Source organism: Scaptodrosophila lebanonensis, unplaced genomic scaffold, assembly GCF_003285725.1.
Source record: "Scaptodrosophila lebanonensis strain 11010-0011.00,11010-0021.00 unplaced genomic scaffold, SlebRS2 tig00000085-arrow-pilon, whole genome shotgun sequence".
NCBI classification, from domain to species: Eukaryota; Metazoa; Arthropoda; class Insecta; order Diptera; family Drosophilidae; genus Scaptodrosophila; species Scaptodrosophila lebanonensis.
Genome location: NW_022060564.1, coordinates 2,828,960 through 2,841,227, shown reverse-complemented (window position 1 = coordinate 2,841,227; position 12,268 = coordinate 2,828,960). Strand labels below are relative to the sequence as shown.

The window sequence follows — 12,268 nt, the reverse complement described above, 5'->3', positions numbered from 1 at the left end:
AGGGACTTTCTGAGAACTAGCTGTCAAAATTAGGAATTTCAGTTGTTAGAAGAGCTGGTAAAAATCTGTGGTTAATACTGAATAGGAAACTTTAACACTAAATATAAATTTTTGGAGAAGAGTGCAGCAACAACCACCCTTTTTACGGAATCTGATGGAAAGTAGCCTAAGAGCATATTTACTAACATTGCAAGCTAAGAACTAATAAATATGTTTAATATTTTTAGGTAAAACGTGCATAATTGAGTACATAACTTTTATTTATTTTAAGCCCTCCTGTAGATATAATTTTTCTTTTTTTTTTGAGTCTTTTTCCTATCACAAAACAACCAACCAAACTGTCAAACATATACTCCATTTTGCTCGCCACTATATATTCGAAATTAAGAATAAAAATTCCCAAAACACCATCAACAATCCTTCTTCTTAAACAGGCCGACAAGCATGTAATATCTCTGTAGTAAAGAGCTTTAAAGAAAATCTACTTTGAATTGAGATTTATAATCGTGCAGCTCTGCATTTTTCGAGTCATTGCCAGTAATATTTCTGCAAAAGTTCAATAGAATTCAGTTCAATTCAATAACGCGACACTAAAACGAAGTGCACGCCAATAATAATATATGACCTAACTGTGCGAAGCAAACGAAAATTCAATTGAATTAACGTTGAGCGTGGCAACAGGGCGTATGATTGATACACAAATCACAAAGCAATTTGAAAATAACAAAAAGCATATGGTTGCAAGCGACAATATAGTATACATATACATATATATGTATATATATGGGTGTGTGTGTTGGCAGTTAACAATTTTTGGCGCAAATCTCAAAATAAACGCCGCTGCAGCTGTTGCAAAAAATCGTAGCCTACTTTTTTGCCTGACAAAGAGGACAATTGTTTTGAAATGTTTGGTGTGCTCCGATTTTTATATTGTCACATCAAGAATGCATGAATTTATGGCCAGGAATTGTGGCTTCTCTTTAAGCCATTAAAGCACGCATAAATAAATTGTTATGCTAATGAAAATTAATGTTTTAAAGCGCAACACATGCGAGAACACACAGTCCTGCGACGTCAGCGACTTGCCGCATCGATTTTGTGACCATTAGTTTGTGTGTAGACGTCTTTGCGCCTGGTACTGTGCTTGTTTTGAAGTGCACTTGCATTTTGGACTGTTGCCAAGCAAAATGGCAATACCTAGTATTCACATATAAAAATACCCTGCTCAACAAAAAAAAACCATTTGGATATTTCTTCTTCATTTTCTTTTACTATTTTTTGGCAATATTTCCTCCTCTTTTTTGGACTGTTTGTATTTTGGTAAACTGAGTGAACCAGCAATGTCGTGGGCGTGGGCACTGTCTCAATGGCATGCCATCAACTTCCTCCTCCATGTGCACTTTCCTTTGTTTCCCATCGAGAAAATAAAAGGGAAAAAAGAAAAGAGAAACTGGGTGCGGTTACTCGGCCGGACATGGGCATAAAAATACAATGTTGTGCCCAAAATGCAGGCGTATAAAAGCAGATTGGCAAAAAGTGAAAGAGCTTTCTTGCCTTTCGTGTGCTACGATGTGGCAAAATGTTAAACTTGTGAAGCTCATCCACAATCTAGTTTAAGGGCAATGCAAAATGACGCATGTAGTTAGCATAGATATACAAAATGGAATCGTACGGCATGTTTGAACTGACGTGGCTATCGACGCTTTAGATATGTGTATATGCAGACTAACAATATATTCAATCTGCATATTAAAAGTTAAAATCAACTATATTTGAAAAAAATAACATTTACTTTAAGTTTGGCCTTAGATATGTTTAAATTCTTTTAAACAAAACAGGAAAACTAACAAGAAAAATAACTAATAACTATTGGAGGATAAATCGTTTTAATTGTAAAATTCTTATTCATGTACTTAGTGTAACTGAAATATTTCTCTGTATATCATTGGGCGTTTTTCTTTAATTTTTACAAATATTGAGAAATAAGGCGTCGCTAACATATTGTAGTTGTAAAAGCTTAGCTAGTCAGCGAATTGATTTAATTGCAATATTTCCTTATGTATTTTTTTGTTTATAAACTAATAAGAACCTTTTGAAAAGCGAAATATTCTTCTCGCTCGCTTTGGCTGAGGAACGAACGTATTTGCCGGGGACGCTGAACCGGATTAACTCGACTGCATTCAGTTTTCACATTCACTGCCAAAGTGGCTGGTAAAATGCTGGCTTTGCTATTCATTCATCATTCGTTTATTTGTAGTCGCTATGAGTGTGTGCACACGATTGAGTTTTGTTAGGCAGTTGCTGTTGCTGGTGTTGTTGTTGTTGCTTAAGATGCAAGCGCGAGATGGCAATAACTCTGTGTAGATTTTGTTGTTGCTGCTGCTGTTGACATCGCTTCGCACATGTGTGTGATTTGTTGTTCTTTTTTTTATAGTGTTGTTGGTTTGTTGTTGAAGAGAAGCCTTTCATACGTACATACATATGTCCGTCTCTTGTCCGTCCATTGGGCATTGCAAGCTCCGCATAACTGCTTGCATGTAAATACTTGAAAGTGTCACAAATTCTCTTTGCATGTTGGAAAACAACAACAAAGCAGTGATCTTTTCAAGAGCTACTCTCACGAGAGGGAAACCAAGAGCATAAGCGGCCGCAAAAAAAACCACCACCAAGAAGGCGAACAATGTTATTAATGTTGTTGCTTATGTTGTTGTAGTGATGCCATTCATTCATACGCTCTCCTGTCCGACTACTGGGTATTGAAAGCTCCGCATGGCTCTATGTATATGTAAAAACCGCAAAAAAAACAGCACCAAAATGGAATTAAATATACAATGATAGCTGAAATTTGTTCTTTAATTAATAACTACTCGCTTAGCTTGTTGAAGCCAGTTTTTCACGCAACATAAAAAACGATTATGTTACGTTACGAATAGATGAAGAAGGTCATAATAATTTCCATTCGATTGCTAAATGGGGGGGGCGTTTCAACTTCTACCTATCCAATCGAAATACATACTGCAAAGTCATGGCATTTCGTTGCAAATCTAATTACACGCTTCAAATCGAATCAAATAAAGATATAAACGAATTAGAGCAAATACTCGTATAACATGTCAGCCAGCTATCGTTGCTCTAGCAACTAATCAGTGTTTCTAGGAATAAGAAATTAAACGCAAACCATCAAATTGCATTGACAAGAATTCCACACACATACATATCTACATATATCATGCACTTTTTCATCCGCTTTAACGGAAATTAAGCTGCTTCAATATCAGGACACCTTTTGCGTTTTCCGCTGTCTACAGGTTCTTTCTGCCATGACTGTTATGACTGGTGGCACTGACGTTGATAATGATGAGGTGTCGCCTCGGCTTTAACCATTTTGATACACCACCACATCCAATAGCTTTTTGTATAAACCTACTAGTCGGCTGTCGAACTGGGGGCGACGACTTACATAGTAAATCCTGCGGCACATCGCGTAAAATGTCAATCAGTGCTTGCGCAAGCATTTCCACATGTCTCTGCGTCTGTCTGACAAACGATACAAGATACGATTCTGCAACTATGTATGACTACCTGACAAATACAAATACACTCGAGTACGCAAATCACACACACATACATATACACACTACATACTATACGTAACGTATTTATGCACCTGCATGTGGCAGCACCCTCTCATTTGTCGAATTTGCAAACTACAACTTTTGTATTTTTGGTTCGTGGTGTCTTGTGCAAACAATACATTGTTTTCTCCCCCATCTTGTATGCCTGTGTGTCTATGTTGAATTTTGCTCGGATTTGCATATCAAGATGTTCATATTGCGCTAACAAATTAGAGCAGCTTTAGTCGGAGTATGCACATTTTCTGTGGAAAGTTACAGTTTGATGAAGGATGTGGAGAGTGCTTACTATTTGAGGAACTATTAGAGCAATGAACGAAAATTCATAGAGTGGAAGGTGGAAACATATTCTGTTAAAAAGGATTTAACACAAGTTGAACAAAAGCAAAGGCAATCAAAATTAAGGCAATCAGACAGAGAGACTTAATTAATTTTTAATCTATTTATGTATTTTTTTTCCTTATTTTCCTATAGAAAAAAGGTAGAAAAATTACTTAATAATTAATATGAAATATATACAACAGATATGAATTATGTGTACATATTTGCAAGAGAATAGTGTAGCTTAAATTTTTTTTATTAATTATTCCATCACACATTATTCCTAACATTCCACAGACATCGAAATATCGATAAAATAGCAAGAAGAAATTTAGAAAAATTCGCCTTTTTTGTTGCTAAATGATCATCTTAAAAAAAAAAATTAACTCACAACCACTACTAAAAACTTCAAATAAAATATAATTTGATTAATGTAGTCTTCACACCTTAAAAAGTTTTGAGTTCTCTCAATGATTTTTCTGCTGTATTTCAAATTTTTCAATGTTTTGAAACATTACCCCTTCTGTGTAATATTGTTTATGGTCTAACTTAAGCGAACACATTTTGGGCAATTTTTTAATGAATGTGTATGTAGATTAATGATTGGTTGAAAAATATATTAATAAATTTGTATTTTTAAAATCAAATTGGGATTAAAAGTAGTAATCGAATATTGATAGCTGAACAAATGAACTTTCTGCACATTTTCCTGTATTTTATTTAAAGAAAAGTTTCTGTATGAGTATGAGTAGCCGCCAGAGAGACATTTTTTCTCAATTACTGCTACGGATACCCAAAGCATGACTGCAATATTTTAGCCATAAATAAACCTGTAGGTAGTACTACATGCGTTCACCATTTCAATTTCCTTTTTGTACACCTGTGCTCTGGCAAGTCCCTCAGCACGTGTCCCCAACTTTGTTGCTTTGTTAACAAAAACAAAAATCGAATTTTTATGTCTCTGCTCAGAAAATGTGTAACTTTGGCACAAGCCCCGATTAATTTGCGTATTACACTGCCTCCCTTTGGTTTATTTGCAGAGACAAAAATGTATCTGATTTCGTGGGCGTAGGTGTGCGTAGATGTGCTTGGATGGATGTGGGCCTGTGTGTTTATGTTGGTAAGTAAATTGATTTCGTTTATGTTTTGAAATTGTTAAAACATTTTAAGGCGTTTAGACAATGCGCAATTGTAGGTCACATTTGACAAGGCATTGTTAAGTTAAGAAAAGACATAAATGTCTGCCTGTCTAACAACTTCAGCAGAGCCCAAGGCAAATCGGATTTAGCTTGTTCACATTTTCGCATTTAAATGCAAATAACTGACATCGAAAAGGTTAAGAAAATAAAGAAGTAGATGAGCGTAACGCCAAGGGCAGACAATACTCGTATCTGTTTGGCTCTGATAAGAAATACAAAGAATGCGTGAAGCAGGCTGAGCAAAAATAAAGGTAAAATGTGAGCTGCGCGTAACTGAAGCATTCAATAAATACACAGCGAGAAATATTGTCAATAAAGGTATACGCAACATATTTGTATTACATTTGCCTCCATTTAGTTTCAATTTCAGGGAACCAAAAAATTTTAACAGAGCTTTTAATTTTATTTTATTTTATTTAATTTATTAGAAATTTCAGAATTTAAATCCCGATTTGCCTTGGTATGTGAATCACAGAGGAGGGCGGTCACAATTTTATTTTATTTAATTTAAATCCTAGGTCCGAGAAATCACGAGTTTTTAAAAATTAAGTATGAATAATTTATTAAATGTTTGCCATTACAGCAAACAATGGTTTTGAAATCTAAATATCATCATTATATAAACAAAATTAATGCCTCGATTTAGTTGTATCATTCTGCTTTAATCTTTAGCGGAGCTAGTGCCATAAATAATCTTTAAAACCAAAAATCCACATCACATTCATTTCCTCCACTTCAAGATGTATTGGGAGACCTACCTCGTTTTTTTTATTGCCGGTTTCATTTCACTTCTGTAGAATGCTATCGAAAAATAATTTCTCACCACTAAAATGTTGCTCCTCTAAGAAAATGTATTATGCTTTCACAAAGAATAACACACTGTGCAATGGTTCGGAACGTTGGCTAAGTAACGAGTGTGGGAAAATATGATAAGTGCGTATAAATCTCATACTAATATCATCAACATCAATTTCTTCTGTCCCTTGAGAGAAATAAAAAGATGCGCCGCAATTTTGTGCCCCACCCGGCTGCTCCAACTCGAATTGCTGTTGCCAGACACTTAAGCTCGTTCAACTTTGACCTTTATCACGTCGGAATAACATTTATCAACTAAAGTGTCAGTTGTGCAAAATCAAATTTACTTTCAATGAGCCAAACGGATCCCAAAATGCAAAATGACTGCCAACAACGGAAGTGGCCAAAGAATAGAGCAGTTGCAAACGGCTACACACATATTATGATTTATTAAACATAGCACTTTACAATGGACCCGCAAAATGTTCAATGTCCATAGCATATAGACAATAGAACATAAAGTTTCAAACCGAAAACGGTATCAATTTTTCAATAGCCACTGAAGACGAACTGCACCATAAAATGGAGAGGCAGAGCCAAGCAGAGTATTATTTTTGCCAGCAAGGTCACAATTCAGAGTTAAAAATTAAAGCACTATATAATGGGAGTGTAATGGAGGTTGGTAGAAAAAATACAATTCATATTTTACAAGGCCTCATTATCAACAAATAAAAAAATATGCAACACATATACACAATAATAAAAAATAGTCAACAAAAAATGTAAATTTAATTTTATATATAAATAAAAATGTAACTTTTAAATAATATCGCGTTATAAATTAAAATAGAACAAATCAGAATAAGATTAAATTAGAAATGCATTTAGATAAAATTTATATCGAGCTAAATATTTTTACTAACTTAAAAGTAGCTTAATACTTGTAACGCTAGGATAGAGATTACAAATAATTAAATGAAAATGAAATTAATATTTAAATAAGAATTACTAGAAAATACAAAACCACCTAAGATTTACTATATATATATATATAGATACATATATATATATGGTTGCTTTATTTAAGATCTGTCTGGCATCTTACAAAAGACAAGATTAAATCATTTTTATAATTTAATTTAAAATTAAAAGTGATCTGGAAGTTCTTGTTGCCCGGGAAGGAAAGGTCTAGCGGGTGGAGTCTTTTGAAACGTCTGTGATGCTGTTATCGAGGACATTTAGGGGAAGTACATTTACGTGAGCTGAGAGCCGCAGGACGTGTCGATAATCTCGTGATATAAAATCGAAAATCCAACTTACTGCTAAGCTTCATAAAGAAGACATTTCTTCAAGACTCTTCAAGTCAAATTAACATTCAAAGCTGACTTTTTATGTCTTCAACACTGAAGTGGGCCTTTATATGTGCCACTATATAAGTCGATTTTTTATGTATCATCTGGTATATATATTGTATATTGTATACATATGTGTGTGCTGAGAAGAAAAAAGTGGCACATTGCTATAAATTCGAGCAACTTTTTATGTGTGCACGCAGCCTTTTCTGTCTTCTTGAGCTAAAGGCTTAGATAAAGGCATTATATACACATATATAGTATAATACATATGTGTGTAGTATAAGTATGTTTGTATGTATTTATGCCCAAATAGACGTTGTATGCACTTTTTGTTTGTTTAGAGCTCAGCATCCAAGTCGAATGTGGCTCAAGATCAAATCAGGCCACTTTCGTCTGAATAGAGCAAGAGCTTGTTGTACATACTCGTACATATGTACTTGTATATGGCATATAAGCAAAAACTGTTGAAAAATTGAGTTGAATGTACTTTGGAGACTGTTGCTAAGCCATAAATATATATGTATGTAGATTGGGTTCGCGCATTACAAACAATGTTGGAAGGAGCAGCTGAGGCTGAAAGCAAACAGTTTTCGCTTTGGACAAAAAAACACGCACTTATAATAAATTGGCACAAATGTGTGCTGTCATTTACAAAGGCCACAACATCTTCAATATACTTATATGGGGTAGGCCCAAGACCAATCTGTAAATACATCTATCCATCTCGAATATATAGCATGCATAGCCCATAACTAAGCGGCGGGCAAATGTCGTCGATGTGATTGACACGCCCATAAATGACAACAAACAATCAGCAGCAGCGGCAGAGGACAGTGGACAGAGGACAGACAGTCGAACAAAGGCAATGACAGGGCAAAGTAATAGAAAATATTTGCTATATGCTTCCATTACTCTCATAGGCAGTCTGGCTGCAAAAACTACTCGCACTCCAAGAAAAAACAAATAAAGCGAAACAAAAATCGATAGAACATTTAAGCAATTCGTGGATCTACTCGAGCGTCTAATTTTCAAGCGCCGCGCAACTCACGCGATTTTTCGGTCGTCATTGGCAAGGCTTGTCAGTCCGTCACTCCATCAGTCAGTCAGTCAGTCAGTCAGTCAGTGAGTCAGTCAGGCAACCGGTAAAGTTTAAAAGTCATGTCTGTTCTCTGGCACACGTAAATCCTTGCACACATGTGCACGTCCTCCAATAAGTGGGCGTGCATCGAAGCCCCAACCCGCTGCCCAACCGCTACCCGCCATGCCATCACAACAAAGGCACAATATTACTGAAAAAGTTGTGCAATTTTCAACTTTTTATAGGCACAAGGCTGCAAGGCAGGCTATAATTGCTATTTGTGGAAAAGGATATACTTAACGCTTTAAAATACAGCAGTACAGTTCTGAAATTCAATTGCACGTTTGAAGTGGACGTAAAGCTGTTTTTAAAATAAATGCCTCCTCTTGCTAAACACTTTTTTTTAATATATGTATACTTGTATATAAATGTAAAACTTTAATTATACTGTTATTATTTACAACAACTTAAGTTAAACTTAAAGAAAAATACAACTTAAACTAGGTGTTTAGTCTTATTTAATTATTTATACTTTATATAAATCTATTGGCGAGATTTAGCGGGGTGTGACCTCTTCAGCCTCCTTCTTACTAATCTCCTTCCTTTAAACACTATCTAGCTTCAAAATTAGTCAACAAACTTATTTAAAACGAAACTATAGTTCATTTTCCTAAAGAACAGTCATTTCGAAAGAAAACAAATTATTGAATTAGAGTAAATATATTCTTTTGAAACTATGCAGCTCTATGTACTTGTTATATATTTATTATATTAATTACTTTAAGGATCTTAAAAATTAATTTAAGAAATAATTAATAAACAATTTTTTTTTTTATACCTATACCCTATATTTAAAAGTTGAGCTCACTGGCCTCTAGCATGCGTTTCTTGTGTTCTTGTTTTGCTATCAATTCTAAGCGCATTTAAATTCATTTAATCATGACAGCAAATCACGTGATGTACAATGCTGTCAAATGAAGATCTTGGCCAAAAATAATATACAGCCAATTCCGTTTTTAAACGGTTTTGATTTAGCACGATTTGAAATTAAAAATGTTATATATAGTTGCATTACTTTATTCCATTTAGCACGATTCAAAATAACATATGATTAATGGCTTTTTTACACGACTTTTTCTGAAACCAATCTACCGTGTAAATACAGAATTAGGTGTATATATTACAACTAATCTAGACTGTTAAATTCTCTTATTCCGAAAGAAATGAATAGCAGCCGAGCCGAGTGCTTTTACGTCGAATGTGCCTGCAAAACTTTTCACTATGAAGTGAGCTTACAAAACATTTAAAATAGATTTCAGATAGTTACTTATCTAAACAATCATAGATTGTATAGATGAAACAGTGTGTTTTGCATATAAAATTAATAATAATAATTAATAATAATAATTAATAATAATAATTAATAATAATAATTAATAATAATAATTAATAATAATAATTAATAATAATAATTAATAATAATAATTAATAATAATAATTAATAATAATAATCAATAATCATTAAAAATATTCAGCATGTTTCGATTAGAGTATCTAAGCTGTTTTCATATTTTTGTTGTTCTTTTTTCAACACGATTTTCTTGTATTTTTACTTTCCCCCTAATAGTTCTGCTGAAGCTGAAGCTCTACCTCTGCTCCCTAATTTGGTAAGCCTTGATATTCGATAATTAAATTAATTTCGATCGATGCTATTACCCACTTCTGACAACGCTTGTAAGTACTCTGCATGCTCGTAATTCACACTTCAATTAGGGAGCCACTTCAAGGCTCTACTCGATGGTGGTGTCCATTGCCATGTTAATGAGCAACTAAGTAAACATGTATTAAAATCCAATATGTTGTCATTTATGTCACAACTTGCGTGACACGCACGCACCACAAAAAACAACCTTGACCCATTCTGCCAGCTAATGATATTAATTAGTCGATAGCCTGCCTTCCTTCCTTCCTTCCTTCCTTCCTAATTTCCACCTTTCTATATCTATATGGCCAGTACACACGCATGGCGAGAGTCGTATGGAAGTTGACTTGCTGGCTGGTCAGCAAACATTTGAACAAGAACTTAAGCCCTTTGCAAACACCCATGAAGTGCATTCAGAGTTGAAGTTAATGAGGCACTTGGAACGCCAATCAATAAGTCCCTGTCAGCTGAGCGAAGATACTTAGTTGCGAGCGTTGTTGGAAAAGTTTTAGAGCCTGAGAGCAACACATAGCGACTCGAGCTGACGTCTAATCAATTAAGCAGCACGCCCAGCAATATTGCAGTGCCAGAGGCGTTGTGCAATAAATTCTTTGTGCCTTTGTGCCCTGTCTTCATACACTCACGAAATTCAACGAATAATTCAAATACGTTAGCCATTCATGGCCAAGTAATACAAAAGGCTCGCCACAAAAGCTCCAGACTAAAGGAAAAAAAGAAGAAAAAGGTTAGTTCCATTTGTCTAAGGTTGACGACAGCGCCAGAGAAAAAAAAACAACAAGAATAAGGATGACAGTGGCTGCAGTTGCCGGTAGAAGGAAGTTCGTCAATCTGAAAGTCATTTTAGGGTAATTTGATAGTTGTTCGTGCTTGATGGCCTCGAGCTGCTGCAGGACACAAAACATGCTTCGTTTTAGGAAATGCTTTATGAGCTTCTTCAGAAAACTCTGAGCACAACAAATTTAATGTGAAATCAACGACAAGAAATGACGAATACTTAGGAACATGAATAGCAGTAGAGGGAGATGCGAGTAAGTCCTTAAGCATGATTAAAGGATATAATATTGGGTGACAATAATTTTGCTATACATAGTATAGCTCTATTGACAAAATCGGCTGAAAAACGCCAACTTATATGCCTCAGAAGCAAAACGAGGCTTTTAAAGTACACGCAATCCTGCAAAAATTCCTGTAAATGTGGAGGGGCGTTCCTGTTGGAGAAACTTCTTAAAATGGCGGCCAATTTTCGTTTACTTGAAGCTCGACTGCTGTAATTTACGTTATACTTAAATTTAATTCAACATTTTCGAAAGCATTCACTGAGAGTAGAATTGACTAACAGGGGAGAGCGGTATGTTAATGCGGACAGCGCTCTGTTAGTTAACAGAAGTCCCTAACAGCTGTTGGCTTTTGTTGCCTTTTTTAACATTTACAATTCCAAAATAAAGTACTGCGGTCAATCAACAAAGCTCATCCCCTCATTCCTAATCAGGACATGCATCACAGACGAAATAGACGAAAGACGCAGCACCAGATATAGGAAGCAGCTCTCTGATTACACAAACAGCCTGGCCATAACCCTTCTAGACAACAGCAGCATCATCAAAAGACTAAGACACCCATTAGACCTCTATCCTCCCTTCTTTAAATTCCGCTCCTTAAACATAATTATTGAGAATGTCTAGATATTATACAAAAAAATTTATGAAATAATTGATCATTTCAGATTTTAAAAATGTAAAAAAAGCGTTTGAAAAGTCCTCATCCAATTTATTTATATAAAAAACTAAGTTAATTTATCTGTAGAAAAATCAACTCTTGGAAGGACTTTGGAAAAGCCTTGGTTAAATCTTTTTTAGTGGTCCATTGTGTTGACTCATGCCTAAATCCAGGAAGAGATTCTATATCAAAATTTGTTTAATTCATTTATTCTCAGAAAAGAAAGAAAGAAATGAAAAACAGTCTAAAGAATAATTTCCCACCTGCTTTTGTCCAAACTGAAATGGACGCCCCTTGACTTATATTTACTTCTCAGACGAGGTATCAGATTTCAGCCGCCTTTTCTAGACCGTATCCTATCGTTGTTAAAATGTATTTAAAATTACTGGAACAATTGTGTCCTAACTTTTTTAGCATTTCATTGATTTCTTTTGAAACTAGCGTCAATA

General features: G+C 34.8%; 1 protein-coding gene across 4 annotated transcripts in view; it reads right to left on the bottom strand.

Annotated features, from left to right (window-relative positions):
- Window positions 1-12,268, bottom strand: part of LOC115626307 (anoctamin-8) — a 52,630-nt gene that overhangs the window by 39,438 nt on the left and 924 nt on the right. The window lies entirely within an intron of this gene.